The sequence below is a fragment of the Podarcis tiliguerta genome (genome assembly GCF_965153285.1).
Source record: "Podarcis tiliguerta genome assembly, chromosome: 4".
NCBI lineage: Eukaryota > Metazoa > Chordata > Lepidosauria > Squamata > Lacertidae > Podarcis > Podarcis tiliguerta.
Window position 1 is genome coordinate 66,776,433 of NC_139537.1, and position 6,640 is coordinate 66,783,072.

General features: G+C 40.4%; 1 protein-coding gene across 8 annotated transcripts in view; it reads right to left on the reverse strand.

The window, feature by feature from the left end:
• STS (steroid sulfatase) overlaps positions 1 to 6,640 on the reverse strand; it is a 91,368-nt gene that overhangs the window by 70,970 nt on the left and 13,758 nt on the right. Inside the window, exon 1 of one of the 8 annotated variants that reach the window (XM_083437869.1) lies at positions 2,898 to 3,033. The exons of the other annotated variants lie outside the window; for them this stretch is intronic. The gene's annotated coding sequence lies outside the window, so the exon portion shown is untranslated. Of the gene's footprint in view, positions 1 to 2,897; positions 3,034 to 6,640 lie in introns of those variants that run through there. 8 annotated transcript variants of the gene reach the window in all.

Consider the following 6,640-nt stretch of genomic DNA (forward strand, 5'->3'; position numbering starts at 1 on the left):
TGAACTGGGCTCCACTTACAGTATGTAGCATTTCAGATCACATGAAAGTTTATGTGCCTACAGCTGTATGCTTGCAGATTTTCCCTAGTCAAACATCCATGCATAAATTCAGGCTGAAGCAAGGGAGACACACAATTGATGGATAACATAATAAACAAACACCTGAAGGGGGTTCAAGTTTGGGTGTGTTTTGTGCCTGAAGAAAGGGGATGAAAAGCTTGAAATGCTCTTGGCAGTGAACGTTGATTCAGCAAGAAGCAATTGCTTCATCTCCCTTTTCCTTTCATATTTTCTGGGGAAGAAAACTGCAGTCCTGAAGACCAGCCAGATCTTTTGAAGAGTACAGTTTGCACAGTACTGCACAATGTTCCATAACAATAAACCAATGTGCATACTTGATGACAGCAAAGAATGCCTCTGTTTGAGAAGCACAATATTCCTCGTAGGTGTCATTGTGTCAGCCTCAAGGAAAAGGGCTTGCCAGTCTAATTAAAAATAATTGACGTCTGCCACACTCTAAGCAAAATGAAACATTCACAACCAAGCAAAGGCATTAGCTGCTATCTTATCCTGTAACGAACCCTACTAAGTGTTCAGCTTCACTTTTAGTGTAAGACTTTCACCAGAAGCAATGCCCTTTTCTGGTGGTGGACAGGATTTCCAGTTTTAATAAAATGTTACACGGGGGGGGGGGGGATGCCACAGCTGAAGGCAGACTATGCTGCTGTTTCACACATGTGTCAGCGCATGGGTAATCTATTCTTTGTAGTACTAAACCACCAGGTTTAGGTGTGCAGATAACATGAACACATAGAAGGGGCTGATTGCGTGGGTCTTTTTTCATGCAATATGGACACTGCAGAGAAGGGATGCAGGGAAGGAAGTTGCCAGTCAAGTGGGAAAGAGCCACATGATCCGTCCTGTTCATGTGGTTGCATAACAATTCACACAGCATCCCTGCAAAGCAGGATCATATTATTCAAATATGGTTCCCATGATATTCAATATTTTTCTAAAGTTGTTGTTGTTGTTGTTGTTGTTGTTGTTATGCAAAGCTTGAGTATTCTCCAAGCCTGTTGCTATCTCTCCCTTGTGTGTAGATGTTGGCTTGACAAGGATCAGTACTCAAAGAATGGGTCTGCTATTAGTATAAAGGATATTGATATACCAAACATATTTATGAGCCCAGGGTTAAGGGCAGGAGTGATCAATGTTATTGCAACCTTCTGAATATGGATTTGACATTGGAGATAATAAACCTGCTTTCAAACGAATCTTACTGTATAGTCCCAGCATCAGTTACTGAAATACTCCCATTGATAGAAACCACCCTTGAGCCAACAGAACACAAACAATACAAGATGCTACACGGGAAATGTTATGTTCAACCTGTCTGGGAATGAACAGTTTAAACCTATAATACAAAACCTTTCTTCCCTTCTCCTGTGCCTAAGAATGCTCAGAGATTGATTCCATCACACCACACTATATTATTTTTTTCCTTTACAATGATCTCTCTAATATTTGCTATCTTCCCACTCCCCTCTGGTCTTCTACACAATAAATTGACACTTCATTAGTATCTGCAATCCTGTACACATATTTTCACAGGCTGAGAAAGTAGTAAGCTCAGTCTTCTCACCTATTAGCTGCTTGTCATCACTTGATCATTCCAGAAACACATAGCAGATGCAGCCCACTTTGTTTTGAAGAACCTTCAAATCCATTTTCACCCCCTAACACATTTTTCAAAGCAATGAATAACTGCCTGATTTTTACAATGTTTCTTTAATTCAATATTCCGCAGAAGTGTTTTAGATGTGTTGCTCCTGGCTTTCTTGTTTAGCATGTAAGATGTTATTACTAAGAGAATCAATATTCAGAGGAATACATCAACATATAAATACAGAAGGAACCGTGAGAAATTAATTGGTTCAAGGAGTTATCAAGAGTATCTAGGAAAGGCAAGTATTAAAGTTGTCAGATTTGACAAAATAAAATATCCCATACTACACTAGGAACACCTATAACTAACAATCACATATAATTCCACTGGGACATGTGAAGCTAGGTTCTGGGTATCCTGTTATTTTGGTAGTTCGTTTTATTATTTTTGTGGGGTGGTGAGGGAAGCAATTAGAAGACTGTCTCCCATACATGATCTGTGGCAGGATCCCTGAGACATCTGGCTGTGCTGCAACTCAAATTCACCTCAGGTGCCAATCACATGACACAGATAGCATCCTGGGGCAGGACGTAGGAGGGACCATTCTCTCACTGGTCTACTCCTTCAAGATTCACATGTGGCTTCAACCAATGTCATCACCATAATACAAACACAGCTTTTTTCTTTTCCTGGTAGAGAAGGCATTGGGGCAAAACGATGTCAGAGGGGAGTGATGTGAGCATCTCCTTCCACAGGAGGCCACACTGAGGTAAACCTTGACCTATAAACATTATACTCAGGGAAGCATGGAGCACATTACAATATAAGGTAACAAATGTAGAAAGCATTCGGGTGAGTGTACATTTGTGTATGTGTTTTAATCCATCCCACAAAACAAATGAGCATCAGCAATTTTTCAAAATACCTGTACATTGTCACTTCTCTCTGAACTGAGTTGAAAAGATCAGATCAGCCAGTGTCAGAGATAGCTGTTGGACTACAATTCCCATCAACACCAGCCAGCATGGCCAAAGGTCAGGGAAAGTGGGAATTGTAGTCTAACATCTGGAGAGCAGCATGTTGTCCACCCCTACTGTATGTGGACACTTCAGTAAGTCTTGGCTGAGAAGGAGCCAATTTCATTCACTTTGTGGCTCCGGTGAGCATAGAGTACAGGGATGGTAAACATTCAATCCTTCAGAATTCTAGAATAGGAGCTGATCAATCCTACCTTTAGAAGGCTCTGTCCGTATCCGGCATGTCATCCAGTTCTAAAAATACTACGGGCAGGACAGAGTTTAAATTCTGGATATAGCCAATCTCTGAGCTTATCCTCACAGTCTCTACCCTTGTAAGAGACTGCCTGCTGCTCTCTTCTCCAATGTAATTGCCTCAGCATCTGGCTGAAATTAATAACCTCCTTATTCTGGCCCTACCCTATTCCTCTGGGCTGTTGGCCACTTCTCACTCATGACAGTCTGGTTCCAGTGTCTGAATATAAGGTTTGGAAACTAGCCTTGAGGAGAATCCTAAGAGTGCTTATGTCAGGCTTGTGACTGCTAAAGGACAGAATTCCATGATAAAAGAAGAATCTTATGAAAATACTAAATTACTGTTAGGGAAAAGGAGAAGAATCCATGATGGAGAAGCCAAATGAAATTCCATGCACCTACTGAACTTCCAGGCTATATGGAATGTCTTATATCTGATTTACAGTTGTACAACAACACAGTGGTATCAAGAGAGACAAGAGTGAACATTTATTATATAAATAAATCAACAAATGCTCATTTCATCAGATATATGGAGCAGCCTCAGATTTTATATCTTCCCCAACCTTGTTTGAACTAAAACTGCCACCATCCCTGTCTATTGCTTTTGCTGGGTGAGGCTGATGGAAGTTGTCCAAAGTACATTGAGAGCACCAGCTTGGGAAAGGCAGATTTACATGAATAACAAGGGACTCATACTACCTTGACGTCCTGGGAATTTTAATGTCTTAAACAACTTCGCCAAAGTAGATGGGCGTATAGTCAAAGCAATGGCATCAATTGGCTTGCATAATTCTACAATAATACAGAATATTGTAATCTGTCTAGACATTTAATGTTTGCATGCTTAAAGGAGATGCATTATTAATTCAAGACACAAGTGGACATGTTTTGTTGGTGCACCACTTTGATTCAAAATGCAAAAGAAACAAAACCAACAAAAACCTGTTTGCGGAAAAAACCAAATGCATTAATCCAAACATGTTTATTTGCAGTGCAAATTAGTCCCGGGTTGAAAAACTGGAGACTCAACCTCTGCCTTCCACAAGCAAAGAATCATTTGTTGTGTTGCCCAAATAAAATGTGAATTTGATATTCATCAAAGCACAGTTTAATTAAAAGTCCTGTTAATATCCTGATACTACAAACAAAGCTATTAAAAAAATCTTTCAGTAGACAGTATGAAGCCCAATTAACATAGACACTATTAATTACCTGTAAACTACAGCAATAATTACATATATACATTAGGAAAGAGATTGTGGCTGTTTTATATTATGGAAAATATCCAAAGAAGAAATCGTTGTCAGCTTTTAAACCAATATTTAATTAAACAAATGTAAAACTACATAAGACATACATATTTCAACTTGCCAATTGCAAAGAGCTCAACAAAACTGTGGGTAGAAAGAATTTCAAAACAACACCACCAATAACAACACATTTAATTTCTTAGTCACTTGTTACAAAATTTTAAGAGCATGAAGTATAACAGATATAAGAAACATTTAAAGGTTATGGAGCAGAATTGTAAATCTCTATTAATTATTATTATTATTATTATCATCATCATCATCATCATGTGTATAATGACTATCTGCTAAAACACAATAAACTGACTTGACCTGTCCTGCCGATATTGCTCAACTACAACTCCCATAGTCCCAGCAAGCATAGCTAATGGCTAAGAATGTTGGGAGTTGAAGTTCAGCAATATTTGCATGGTCAAAGGTTTCCCACACCTGAAATATACCGTAACTTAAAATGGGGGGGGGGGAGACTTACAAGGAAAGCCACACAATCCATAAAACTGTAGCAATAAATTTGAGTCTTCCATCTAAGAAACACAACGTATGTTTGAGAATGTAAAATTGTTCTATTACCTAGGACTTGCTGGGATATATAAACTAGGGATTTGTTACCCTCTCTGCCCACCCCACCCCCAAGCCCCATATGGCAGCATTGCTTTTTGGAAAATAAGTTTGAAAGCAGTGATCCTTGTTGGTTGTGACTAACTTAAGCCCCTTGAGATTAGAACAAACACACTGGGCTGAATCCAATCATGACTGACAAGACCCATTGCTTTCAGTGAATCTACACTGGCCGTGAATGGATGCAACCCATTTAAGATCACAATCTTATACATGCCTGCTCAGATGTAAATCCTCTTGAATTCAGTGTGGCTTTCTCTGGAGATAAGTACAGGTGTGCCATCCCCGTCCCCCCCACTTACACACGATTGACTTGCGTATGACCACATATATGTGCTGTGCCATGAAATGGCTGTGCCATTGAATTTAATCATTCAATCCCCCCCCCCCATGGTGGGAGAGAGCTGGAGAGTCCTCATGGCTCATGAGCAGACCCTCCATGGAGCCCAAAGAGGACATCAGTGAGGGTGAAGGGAGCCCCAAAGAGACTAGAAGCACAGTGGGGCTTTACTTAGGCTGCTCAGCCTCTCTGCCTAACAGCAGCCCCCACGTTCCCGTGCATCCTCCAGCCTTCTGCCAGCCTCAGAGCTTCAATTCTAGTTGTGGATATTAATGGATGCCATATTTTTGTTATGGATTGAAGACAGAATAGCAGCTGGGGTGTTTAAAGCATGTTTAGAGTGTTCTCCCCACATTGTGCAATTTTACTTATGTGCACAGGGGCCTGGAACGTAACCCTTGTGTAACTTGGGGGGTGCCTGTATATGTAGGATTGCCGCCTAAATGAACTCAATATTCCCGAGCTATAGAACCATAGCTGTCAACCTTCACCTTTTTTTGCAGGAAATTCCCTTATTCCAGCGCTGTTTCCCGCTGCTATCCCGGATTGTTAGATATCCCATCAGTGGCATAGCGTGGGGGGTGCAGGGGGGGCCAGCCGCACCGGGCGCAACATCTGGGGGTTAGGGTAGGGGGTGCAAATCCACAGGTTAGGGGGCACAAATCCACGGGTTAGGGGGCGCAAATTACTTGCCTTGCCCCGGGTGCTGACAACCCACGCTACGCCACTGTATCCCGTAGACTATCCCTGGGACAGGTGAGGCTACTGATCCCTTATTTTCAAGGCTGCTGATCCCTTATTTTCAAATCTGAAAGTTGACAGCTATGTATAGAACACTGGAGAAAAAATGAATTCATAGGCTTACTCTCTTATTTATGAATAATAAAACGACTGAATATGTTTAACTAGGCAAACTATTAAGTAAATAAAAATGAAAACATAATAGGATTAGGAAAAGAAACCCAAGAATTAAAGTATTAAGGTCTTTAAGATAATAAATAAGTTCCATAAGTAAAGAATCAGAAGAAAGGCCAAATAGGTCTTACAAAGCCGGAAAGAAATAAGCCATAATAAAACATATTAAAAACAAAACAAAATCAATTCTATCTAGAAATGAACAATATCTTTATGGTATTAAGATTTACATATTTCTTTGGAAGATTCAAGAGCGAAAATGCATTGCTTCACTTCTCTCATTAAGAGGTTTGACAGAGTCAACAGAGAGTTTTATCAGTTCTTTATGACACAAATAGGCCTTTACGTATATTGAAACGATAGTTCAGAAATAGTAAGGGAAAAAATGGCTATGGTGCCACTGTGAATGAATGTATGTTTGAGAGAGGAATTACCGGTAACTGGAAGCCAGCCACAGGCAGCAAAACAGCAGGGTGGTGGGTGGGGTGGCATCCTCACTGAAAATTTGGGGGGTGCT